Source organism: Rhipicephalus microplus, unplaced genomic scaffold (genome assembly GCF_043290135.1).
Source record: "Rhipicephalus microplus isolate Deutch F79 unplaced genomic scaffold, USDA_Rmic scaffold_361, whole genome shotgun sequence".
In the NCBI taxonomy this organism is placed as follows: domain Eukaryota; kingdom Metazoa; phylum Arthropoda; class Arachnida; order Ixodida; family Ixodidae; genus Rhipicephalus; species Rhipicephalus microplus.
In genome coordinates, this window is record NW_027464928.1 from 47,501 (window position 1) to 60,000 (window position 12,500).

The 12,500-nt window shown below is 60.9% G+C and overlaps 2 non-coding genes across 2 annotated transcripts; both read right to left on the reverse strand.

The window, feature by feature from the left end:
• Positions 1–867: 867 nt before the first annotated feature.
• On the reverse strand, positions 868–1,020 carry LOC142794019 (5.8S ribosomal RNA). The gene has a single exon (XR_012892006.1). It is a non-coding gene; the product is annotated as a 5.8S ribosomal RNA (ribosomal RNA).
• Positions 1,021–2,739: 1,719 nt separating this feature from the next.
• On the reverse strand, positions 2,740–4,554 carry LOC142794008 (small subunit ribosomal RNA). Its single transcript, XR_012891997.1, has one exon. It is a non-coding gene; the product is annotated as a small subunit ribosomal RNA (ribosomal RNA).
• Between the last annotated feature and the right edge of the window lie 7,946 nt (positions 4,555–12,500).

Genomic DNA, 12,500 nt, shown 5'->3' on the forward strand with positions numbered 1-12,500 from the left:
AGCAGTTGCGTGATAAACGACCGTGTCGAAAGCCCAAACACCGCCGAGGCCAGTCGCCGCCGCCGCAAGGGCAGCCACGCAGCCTGGCGAGAGGCATCGTCTCGTGTAGCGTCGCCCCCGCCCCAACTGGAGTGGCCCAGTTTTTTGAACGGGACGGGAACTGCGAAGCACTTAGACCGACGGCGGACTACGACGAGAACGCCTTAAGCTTCGCCAACGTTTCGCCAACTCGTGCGGGAGACTTTTTCCGCTTCGCGGCAAGTCGTCGCGCCGTGCTCTCCGCATCAACCGCGTACGCAGCGAACCGCAAACGTCGGGCGCAGCCTCCTCACCTCCCTGCGCTTTGCGCGCGAACGTTCCCTGTTCGCGCGGCAAAGCCTGGAGGAGGCACGGCCCCGCAGCGTGTTCGAGCGCCCGGTCTACGGGACACCCTGCTTACTTCGAGGGCAACAAGCGCAACGAAAGGCTGCGATCTCGCGCACTTTGCGCACGGCTGGAGAAGCTTTGCTGGCCGGCTTTCGCTCCTCGTGTTTACCGTGCGTTAAAGTTGCGCGTCCGTGGCTCTCGCAGCTCTTGCGCGCCCGGTCGCAGAGAGGAGTACGCAACCTCGACCGCACTTTCCCTGCAGGCTTCCTTCCGACTCGAAGTCCTGCGGCGGTCTCAACGAGGTGCCACATCCTCAATGCAGTCGGTCGCCCCCGTTTCGGTTGGGCTCTGGCACGACGGTCGCCACCGTCTCGCCCTTGAGTGGCCGCTGTTGGCGCTCGCTGTGAGGTGTTCAGCGTGCTGTCCGTGTTGCCGACGCGGTCAAAACGAGTCGACGGCTCACGTTCCCTTGTGCGCCGAAGGCTCTCTTGATATGTGATCCGACCCTCAGACAGACGAAGCCAAGGGAAGACCCAAGGCCGCAATGTGCGTTCAAAGAATCAGTGCTCAGTGTGTCCTGCAATTCACACCAAGTCTCGCAGCTGGCTGCGTTCTTCATCGACCCGAGAACCGAGTGATCCACCGCTTAGAGTCGTGAAAAAGTGTTTGTTCAATTCCGTACAGTCAAAACCAAACGTTTCTGGCACTCGGCCAAACAGTGGCCAAGAAGGGCGCTTTTCAGCGCACGCTTGGACTCCAAAACTCTGCCGCGCCTTTTTCGGCTGCCGCAAATCGAGCAAACGGTGTGTTTCGGACGGCGTTTCGCTTCCGCTACTTGCGAGTGCTTTCGTGGTCCACCCCTCTATAAATACTCGGGAGGCGTCGAAGCCGGTTCTCCAAGCCGGACCCGTAGGTATCGTTGTGTGCTCGCTCTCATTGGCCCGCCTAACCAGAAAATGCCTGCGGTACACCCATTTGGATAAGAGTGCACGCAGATGCGGGCCTCGACGGCTACACATTTCCTCGGGCGGCCGCCTCCCGGCCTCCGTGGAGCGCGGGATGCACGGTCCCATCGACAAGCCTCTCCCGTTTTTACCGTGGCGTCGCGGTTCACCACGGCGGGCGGGTCGGTCTCCTCCGCATAAAAAGGGGGACCCCCGCTTTTTGTTCCACGAAATCGCACAAGCTTTTTTCGCATCCACGGTTTGCCACCGCACACCAAAATGCCGATCCGGCTGCCTACTTTAGCCAACAGGTGGAGCCAGGCGCGCCGTACTTGCGCGGCACTTCCCACGTCCACCGAAGTCGGTGCCAAGGACCACTTTCGGCGCCGGAGCCGCGTACGAGCCTACTCGAGGCGGAAGAACGAAGCCAGCAAGGGCCTGGCCGCAAGTGCGTTCAATTGTCGGGACGTCCAAGTCCCTCGTTCTTCCGTGCTTCCTCTTTCGGCAAGTCGTTGCGGCACCTTCCCAAAGCGCGCAGACCCGCTAATCGCGACGAGCGCGACGTGGCCGTGCCGCCTTTCCCTCGGCAGCAAGCAAAACGCCTGGCAACGTCGACGCTCCCCTAACCGCGATCTCGCACCGTGTTTCGTGTGGCGAATTCAAAAGCCGGCCGGCGCTGCTGCAACCATTACGGTCGGTACGCATACGCCGCGGAGGGCGGGACGGTCATCGGAGCGTGCGGTTCCTCCATCGAGTACTGCGCACCTCGGCCGTCGCATCGCCGTGCCATGACCGGCCGCGCGTCAACGCGAACCGGTGCCAGCGAGATCCCTCGCCTGCAAGAACCGACCGGCAGCCTCCGTCACCCGAGGACGCGGAGGCGCTTGCCGCGGACGGCGGGACGGTATGCACTGGTGCACAGCGGACCCGTCACATCGCCAGTTCCTTGACCGACCGCCGACGCTTGTGCCGTTCCTCTCGTACTTGGCAGTCGCCGCGCGATTGTCGGGTCTCGTTCTTGCACGCTCGAACGGTCGGGAGGGCACTCGGCTGGCGTTTCGGGAACGCGCAGCCTCGCCTTCTACCGACGTAACCACGACTCGCCGTTCGCGCTCCGCCGCTCCTGTTTACAGTACTAGGCGGTCCCGCAGCGGTCGGGTCGCGCATTTCGAGCGCTTCGAGCCACGGTGCAGTGGCGGGTCGAAAGCCGACCTATGAGTGCGTTGCGCCGTTTGTACCCGCGTCCGCCACCTGGCCGACCGTCCAAGGTCGCGGTGTTGGCGTCCGCTGGGCGCAACAATTTGTCACGGGGTGCCGCTCCACATTCAGGCAGCCCCGTGGGGAAAAGCCGACCCCGCGTCCAAACGGGGTCAGCGGCAGAAAGTGTCGGGCGCAGACGCAGCTGAGGCGCTCACCCTTCACAATCCGTTAATGATCCTTCCGCAGGTTCACCTACGGAAACCTTGTTACGACTTTTACTTCCTCTAAATGATCAAGTTTGGTCATCTTTCCAACAGACCGGCGCAACCGAAAGGCCGCGCCGGACATCGGTCCGAAGACCTCACTAAATCATTCAATCGGTAGTAGCGACGGGCGGTGTGTACAAAGGGCAGGGACGTAATCAACGCGAGCTTATGACTCGCGCTTACTGGGAATTCCTCGTTCAAGGGGAACAATTGCAAGCCCCTATCCCAATCACGAAAGAAGTTCCACGGGTTACCCAGTCTTTTCAGACAGGGATAAAGACACGCTGCTTCCTTCAGTGTAGCGCGCGTGCGGCCCCGGACATCTAAGGGCATCACAGACCTGTTATTGCTCTGTTTCGTGCGGCTAGGAGCCGCTTGTCCCTCTAAGAAGGTTGTAAGGTGCTGGGAACCCCGCACCTATTTAATAGGCTAGAGTCTCGTTCGTTATCGGAATTAACCAGACAAATCGCTCCACCAACTAAGAACGGCCATGCACCACCATCCACCGAATCAAGAAAGAGCTCTCAATCTGTCAATCCTCCCAGTGTCCGGGCCGGGTAAGTTTTCCCGTGTTGAGTCAAATTAAGCCGCAGGCTCCACTCCTGGTGGTGCCCTTCCGTCAATTCCTTTAAGTTTCAGCTTTGCAACCATACTTCCCCCGGAACCCAAATACTTTGGTTTCCCGGAAGCTGCCCGCCGAGTCATTTGAGTAACTCAGGCGGATCGCTGGTTGGCATCGTTTATGGTCAGAACTAGGGCGGTATCTGATCGCCTTCGAACCTCTGACTTTCGTTCTTGATCAATGAAAACATTCTTGGCAAATGCTTTCGCAGTAGTTCGTCTTGCGACGGTCCAAGAATTTCACCTCTAGCGCCGCAATACGAATGCCCCCGTCCGTCCCTCTTAATCATTACCTCGTATTCCAAAAACCAACAGAACAGAAACGAGGTCTTGTTCTATTATTCCATGCAAGTTTATTCAGGCGACTCGCCTGCGTTGAGCACTCTAATTTTTTCAAAGTAAAAGCACCGGCCATCTCGAGGCACACAATGAAGTGCACCAAGAAAGAACCGGCATGATGTTCAGTCCGAGCCGTCGCATCGGGTAGATGCACTACTCGTCTGGAACTGAGATCCAACTACGAGCTTTTTAACCGCAGCAGCTTTAGTATACGCTATTGGAGCTGGAATTACCGCGGCTGCTGGCACCAGACTTGCCCTCCAATTGATCCTCGTTAAAGGATTTAGAGTGTACTCATTTCAATTACGGGGCCTCAAAAGAGTCCCGTATTGTTATTTTTCGTCACTACCTCCCCGTGCCGGGAGTGGGTAATTTGCGCGCCTGCTGCCTTCCTTGGATGTGGTAGCCGTTTCTCAGGCTCCCTCTCCGGAATCGAACCCTGATTCTCCGTTACCCGTAACAACCATGGTAAGCAAGTAACCTACCATCGAAAGTTGATAAGGCAGACACTTGAAAGAAACGTCGCCGGCTCGTGGCCATGCGATCAGCACAAAGTTATCCAGAGTCACCACACAATACGGGCCGAAACCCGATCGATCTTGGTCTAATAAAAGCACCCGTTACCCAAAGGGCTCCAGGCTCACTGCATGTATTAGCTCTAGAATTGCCACAGTTATCCAAGTAGGAAGAAACGATCTAAGGAACCATAACTGATTTAATGAGCCATTCGCGGTTTCGCCTTATTTCGGCATGTACTTAGACATGCATGGCTTAATCTTTGAGACAAGCATATGATTACTGGCAGGATCAACCAGGTAATCGTTCGACTGCGCGTCCGTCCTCGCCCTCGGCGGGCCGGACGCAGTCTGTGTGCGGCGGAGGCCACCTTCAGGCGCCCCAACACGCTTATTTTGCACTCCGAGATGACGGCGTTCGAGCTCGCTACGGCACAACCTTCCCGAAAGACGAGTGGGAGCCGTGCGGCAAGAAGCACGTTCATGCTCGCTCTTTTTCGTTGCATCGACTCGGTCGCGCCGTGCGGGTTGCCCAAGCCCGCTGCACTGTCGGTGGACCGGCCGGAACTAGCAACGGAGCCGAGACTGCAAAGCCGCCAGACGACGGGTCACGCCCGCGTCTTCGGCGCTTTCGCATCTGAATCGCCCGAGGACGACACGGAACACACCTCGATATCGTGGTAAAACGGCACCGTCCGACAACCAGCCCCTAACGCATCAAGCGGATGAGGCTGCAGACGACTGCCGTGGATTCCCCTGGAGCAGACCCGAGGACACGCTTGACGAGGCCGAAGCCCGCCGCATATCAGACACCCGGTCGCTTTCGCGTACGCCGCTCACGAGAACCCCCACATAATAGCAGCGATAAGTACCCAGACCTCCTTGGGCCCTAATACGAGCGTACTCGAGAAAATTTCACCGCGGGTGTGCCCCGAAACGTGTGGCATGTTGAGCGTGCCACAAGTCTACGTCGCTCTCAAACCCGCCGAGGTCGTAGAATTTGCGACCCTACTCACGAAATTCCCACCGAGGATACGGCCGCAAACGTACCGCACCTTGGGTAGGCCACGAGTTTGTGCAACACTACGCTGACGGCACAGCACCGAGGTCGTGCGCGCACGCACGGGAAAATTCCGCCGCGGTTTCTGCCGAAAACGTGAGGCACCACGACTCTCCGCAAGTTCGCGTCGACTGCGAAAGACCGAAGTCGTGAACGACGTGTCCGCTACTCGCCGCCGACACGCTGGACACCAAACGTACAACGACTCGACGGCGTCGTAGAGGCCCACGACGCGGTTTTCCTTAACGACGTCTCGGCGTGGCACCGACAGGTTAGAACGGCCGACCAACGTTCCCTGTCCGCCGTTCGGCTCAGTCGAAGGGCTCGGCGACTTCGGCAACGCTGCGAAGCCGCACGGTGACGCACGCCATGTCCCCATTTTTTTTTTCTTTCTGCGTCTGCCGGGGTGCCCCTATAATAGCAGCGATAAGCACCCAGACCGCCGTGGGTCGCTCGCCCCGGCTGACGTGGTTTTTCGTACTCCTGCGGCGGTCGCCGTCAAGCACGTCCAAATACGCTACTTTCGTGGGCGCATTCACGCTCTTTCGCTTCGCCGGAGTGCCAGCACTCACTCTGCCAAAAACGGCGAACATCCGAGCGGCGGTTCCCACTTTTGCGTCGGCGTCGCAAACCCCGCCCCGGCAGACGAGGTTTGCCGTACTCGTGCGACGGTGGCCGGCGGGCACGTCGAAAGACGCCGATATCGTGCGCGAATTGGCGCACCTTGGCTTCACCGGAGTGCCGCCACTGACTCCTCCAAAAACGGCGAAGATCCGAGCGGCGCTTCCCACTTTCGCATCGGCGTCCCGAACTCCGCCCCGGCTGACGCGGTTTACCGTACTCGTGCGACGGTCGCCGGCGAGCACGTGGAAAGACGCCGATATCGTGCCCGAATCGGCTCCGTTCGGCTTCGCCGGAGTGCCAGCACTGGCTCGGCGAAAGACGACGAACATCCGAGCGACGGTTCTCACTATTGCGTACGCGTCGCAAACCCCGCCCCGGCAGACGCACTTTGCCGTACTCGTGCGACGGTCGCCGGCGAGCACGTAGAAAGACGCCGATATCGTGCCGGAATCGGCCCCGTTTGGCTTCGCCGGAGTGCCAGCACTCACTCGGCCACAAACGGCGAACATCCGAGCGGCGGTTCCCACTTAGCCGTCGGCGTCCCGAACTCCGCCCCGGCAGACGCGGTTGCCGAGCTCGTGCGACTAGCGACCGCGAAGCCGTCTCGCGACGCCGCTTTCGTGCGCGGCTCCCACTGCGACCTGGGTCACCCGAGGTCGACGAGCAAAAAAGAATGTCGAAAAAAATTTTTTTTTTTTTTTGCGTCTGCCGGGGTGCCCCTATAATAGCAGCGATAAGCACCCAGACCGCCATGGGTCGCTCGCCCCGGCTGACGTGGTTTTTCGTTTTCCTGCGGTGGTCGTCGTCAAGCACGTCCAAACACGCCACTTTCGTGGGCGCATTCGCGCTCTTTCGCTTCGCCGGAGTGCCAGCACTCACTCTGCCAAAAACGGCGAACATCCGAGCGGCGGTTCCCACTTTTGCGTCGGCGTCGCAAACCCCGCCCCGGCAGACGAGGTTTGCCGTACTCGTGCGACGGTGGCCGGCGGGCACGTCGAAAGACGCCGATATCGTGCGCGAATTGGCGCACCTTGGCTTCACCGGAGTGCCGCCACTGACTCCTCCAAAAACGGCGAAGATCCGAGCGGCGCTTCCCACTTTCGCATCGGCGTCCCGAACTCCGCCCCGGCTGACGCGGTTTACCGTACTCGTGCGACGGTCGCCGGCGAGCACGTGGAAAGACGCCGATATCGTGCCCGAATCGGCTCCGTTCGGCTTCGCCGGATTGCCAGCACTGGCTCGGCGAAAGACGACGAACATCCGAGCGACGGTTCTCACTATTGCGTACGCGTCGCAAACCCCGCCCCGGCAGACGCACTTTGCCGTACTCGTGCGACGGTCGCCGGCGAGCACGTAGAAAGACGCCGATATCGTGCCGGAATCGGCCCCGTTTGGCTTCGCCGGAGTGCCAGCACTCACTCGGCCACAAACGGCGAACATCCGAGCGGCGGTTCCCACTTAGCCGTCGGCGTCCCGAACTCCGCCCCGGCAGACGCGGTTGCCGAGCTCGTGCGACTAGCGACCGCGAAGCCGTCTCGCGACGCCGCTTTCGTGCGCGGCTCCCACTGCGACCTGGGTCACCCGAGGTCGACGAGCAAAAAAGAATGTCGAAAAAAATTTTTTTTTTTTTTTTTGCGTCTGCCGGGGTGCCCCTATAATAGCAGCGATAAGCACCCAGACCGCCATGGGTCGCTCGCCCCGGCTGACGTGGTTTTTCGTTTTCCTGCGGTGGTCGTCGTCAAGCACGTCCAAACACGCCACTTTCGTGGGCGCATTCGCGCTCTTTCGCTTCGCCGGAGTGCCAGCACTCACTCTGCCAAAAACGGCGAACATCCTAGTGGCGGTTCCCACTTTTGCGTCGGCGTCGCCAACCCCGCCCCGGCATACGCGGTTTGCCGTACTCGTGCGGCGGTGGCCGGCGGGCACGTCGAAAGACACCGATATCGTGCGCGAGTCGATGCTTCTTGGTCTCGCAGGAGGGCCGCCACTCACTCCTGCAAAAACGGCGAAGATCCGAGCGGCGCTTCCCACTTTTTCGTCGGCGTCGCAAACCTCGCCCCGGCAGACGCGCTTTGCCGTACTCGTGCGACGGTCGCCGGCGAGCACGTCGAAATACGCCGATATCGTGCCCGAATCGGCCCCGTTTCGCTTCGCCGGAGTGCCAGCACTCGCTCGGCCAAAGACGACGAACATCCGAGCGACGGTTCCCACTATTGCGTACGCGTCGCGAACCCCGCCCCGGCAGACGCGGTTTGCCGTACTCGTGCGGCGGTGGCCGGCGGGCACGTCGAAAGACGCCGATATCGTGCACGAATTGGCGCTCCTTGGCTTCACCGGAGTGCCAGCACTCACTCGGCCAAAAACGGCGAACATCCGAGCAGCGGTACCCACTTAGCCGTCGGCATCCCGAACTCCGCGCCGGCTGACGCGGTTGCCGAGCTCGTGCGACTAGCGACCGCGAACGCGTCTCGCGACGCCGCTTTCGTGCGCGGCTCCCATTGCGACCTGGGTTACCCGAGCTCGACCAGCAAAAAAGAAGGTCGAAAATTTTTTTTTTTTTTCTGCGTCTGCCGGGGTGCCCCTATAATAGCAGCGATAAGCACCCAGACCGCCGTGTGTCGCTCGCCCCGGCTGACGTGGTTTTTCGTACTCCTGCAGCGGTCGCCGTCACGCACGTCCAAATACGCCACTTTCGTGGGCGCATTCGCGCTCTTTCGCGTCGCCGGAGTGCCAGCACTCACTCTGCCAAAAACGGCCAACATCCGAGCGGCGGTTCCCACTTTTGCGTCGGCGTCGTAAACCCCGCCCCGGCAGACGCGGTTTGCCCTACTCGTGCGACGGTCGCCGGCGAGCGCGTCGAAAGACGCCGATATCGTGCGCTAATTGGCGCTCCTTGGCTTCTCCGGAGTGCCGCCACTCACTCCTCCAAAAACGGCGAAGATCCGAGCGGCGTTCTCCACTTTCGCATCGGCGTCCCGAACTCCGCCCGGGCTGACGCGGTTTACCGTACTCGTGCGACGGTCGCCGGCGGGCACGTCGAAAGACGCCGATATCGTGCCGTAATCGGCCCCGTTTGGCTTCGCCCGTGTGCCAGCACTCACTCGGCCAAAAACGGCGAACATCCGAGCAGCGTTTCCCACTTTCGCATCGGCGTCCCGAAGCCCGCCCCGGCAGACGCGGTTTGCCCTACTCGAGCGACGGTCGCCGGCGATCACGTCGAAAGGCGCCGAATTCGTGCACGAATCGATGCTTCTTGGTCTCGCAGGAGGGCCGCCACTCACTCCTGCAAAAACGGCGAAGATCCGAGTTGCGCTTCCCACTTTTTCGTCGGCGTCCCGAACTACGCCCCGGCTGACGCGGTTTACCGTACTCGTGCGACGGTCGCCTTCGGGCACTTCAAAATACGCCGATTTCGTGGGCGCATTCACGCTGTTTCGCTTCCCCGGAGTGCCAACACTCACTCTGCCGAAAGCGGCGATCATCCGAGCGGCGGTTCCCACTTTTGCGTCGGCTTCGCAAACGGCGCCCCGGCAGACGCGCTCGTGCGACGTACTCGTGCGACGGTCGCCGGCGAGCACGTCGAAAGACGCCGATATCGTGCTCGAATCGACCCCGTTTCGCTTCGCCGGAGTGCTGCCAGTCACGGCGCAGAAAACGGCGAACAAGTGTTTTTTTTTTTTTTTTTCCTAGAATTTGTGTTATAGAAGGCACATTTGATATCGGACGATAATTTTCAACTTTATCACGCGCACCGATTTTCGTGTAGAGGTTTGCAAGTTTATGGGAATTTCTCCACTTGGAATAATGCGATTTAGTAGTACTACGAGAACTTCATGGATGTACTCAAGGGTACGGGGCAAGTCAGTTACGTCAACACCTGCAGATTTTTTACACTTCAAACTGAAAATTGTTGGTTGTGAGTCCTCGTGTGATATTAAAGGCCGATTCGCTAACACATAGAACAAAGAAAGAAAGGAAGAAAAAACGCCCGCGCTCGCTCAAGAAACCTGGGTTCGCAACAAGTGGCAACAACAAGCAACCGAGCGAGTGCGCCAAAACCCGTGGCGGCCGAACAAACGCGAAGTCCCAACCGCGTCAGCCGGGGCGGCACGGGACAGGAAAAATCACTTCAGCCGGGGCGGCGGGGCACCGAATAAACCTCGTCACCTCGTCGCAGGATAAAAGAGGAAACAAAAAGTCTAAACAGCGTCTGCTGGAGCGAATGCGTAATAAAACAACAACAACAACAAAAAAAAAACACCCGCGCTCAAGAAGTCTGCAATCACCACAAAAGGCGACTGTGACCGAGCAGCGTCAGCCGGGGCCGTGCGGAAACGGAAAAACCGCGACTACCGGGGCGTCGAGGCACCGAAAAATCCACTTCAGCCGCGGCGAAAAAAAAAACAAAAAGAAAGACGGAGGGGGGGGGGGGGAACCACGTCTGCCGGGGCGAAGGAAAAAAAAAAACGCGTCTGCCGGGGCGAGCCCGGGTGCGGCACCACCGGGAAAACTGTGGCAAACAGACATGGCGATCGAGTGAGTGGGCCGCCAGCCAGGCTCAGCCAAAAAGTGCAAAGTCCGAACTGCGTCAGCCGGGGCGGCAAAAACCACGTCAGCCGGGGCGGCGCAAAAAACCGCGTCTGCCGGGGCGGCACGAAACCGCGTCAGCCGGGGCGGCGCGAAAACTGCGTCAGCCGGGGCGAAAGAAAAAAAAAAAAAAAACGCGTCTGCCGGGGCGAGCCCGGGTGCGGCACCACCGGGAAAACTGTGGCAAACAGACATGGCGATCGAGTGAGTGGGCCGCCAGCCAGGCACAGCCGAAAAGTGCAAAGTCCGAACCGTGTCAGCCGGGGCGGCAAAAAACCGCGTCAGCCGGGGCGGCGCAAAAAACCGCGTCTGCCGGGGCGGCACGAAACCGCGTCAGCCGGGGCGGCGCGAAAACTGCGTCAGCCGGGGCGAGCCCGGGTGCGGCACCACCGGGAAAACTGTGGCAAACAGACATGGCGATCGAGTGAGTGGGCCGCCAGCCAGGCTCAGCCAAAAAGTGCCAAGTCCGAACTGCGTCAGCCGGGGCGGCAAAAAACCGCGTCAGCCGGGGCGGCGCAAAAAACCGCGTCTGCCGGGGCGGCGCGAAAACCGCGTCTGCCGGGGCGGCGCGAAAACTGCGTCAGCCGGGGCGAAAGAAAAAAAAAAACGCGTCTGCCGGGGCGAGCCCGGGTGCGGCACCACCGGGAAAACTGTGGCAAACAGACATGGCGATCGAGTGAGTGGGCCGCCAGCAAGGCTCAGCCAAAAAGTGCTAAGTCCGAACTGCGTCAGCTGGGGCGGCAAAAAACCGCGTCTGCCGGGGCGGCACGAAACCGCGTCAGCCGGGGCGGCGCGAAAACCGCGTCTGCCGGGGCGGCACGAAACCGCGTCAGCCGGGGCGGCGCGAAAACTGCGTCAGCCGGGGCGAGCCCGGGTGCGGCACCACCGGGAAAACTGTGGCAAACAGACATGGCGATCGAGTGAGTGGGCCGCCAGCCAGGCACAGCCGAAAAGTGCTAAGTCCGAACTGCGTCAGCCGGGGCGGCAAAAACCGCGTCAGCCGGGGCGGCGCGAAAACCGCGTCTGCCGGGGCGGCACGAAACCGCGTCAGCCGGGGCGGCGCGAAAACTGCGTCAGCCGGGGCGAGCCCGGGTGCGGCACCACCGGGAAAACTGTGGCTAACAGACATGGCGATCGAGTGAGTGGGCCACCAGCCAGGCTCAGCCAAAAAGTGCTAAGTCCGAACTGCGTCAGCCGGGGCGGCAAAAACCGCGTCAGCCGGGGCGGCGCAAAAAACCGCGTCTGCCGGGGCGGCACGAAACCGCGTCAGCCGGGGCGGCGCGAAAACTGCGTCAGCCGGGGCGAAAGAAAAAAAAAAAACGCGTCTGCCGGGGCGAGCCCGGGTGCGGCACCACCGGGAAAACTGTGGCAAACAGACATGGCGATCGAGTGAGTGGGCCGCCAGCCAGGCACAGCCGAAAAGTGCCAAGTCCGAACTGCGTCAGCCGGGGCGGCAAAAAACCGCGTCAGCCGGGGCGGCGCAAAAAACCGCGTCTGCCGGGGCGGCACGAAACCGCGTCAGCCGGGGCGGCGCGAAAACTGCGTCAGCCGGGGCGAGCCCGGGTGCGGCACCACCGGGAAAACTGTGGCAAACAGACATGGCGATCGAGTGAGTGGGCCGCCAGCCAGGCTCAGCCAAAAAGTGCCAAGTCCGAACTGCGTCAGCCGGGGCGGCGCAAAAAACCGCGTCTGCCGGGGCGGCGCGAAAACCGCGTCTGCCGGGGCGGCGCGAAAACTGCGTCAGCCGGGGCGAAAGAAAAAAAAAACGCGTCTGCCGGGGCGAGCCCGGGTGCGGCACCACCGGGAAAACTGTGGCAAACAGACATGGCGATCGAGTGAGTGGGCCGCCAGCAAGGCTCAGCCAAAAAGTGCCAAGTCCGAACTGCGTCAGCCGGGGCGGCAAAAAACCGCGTCTGCCGGGGCGGCACGAAACCGCGTCAGCCGGGGCGGCGCGAAAACCGCGTCTGCCGGGGCGGCA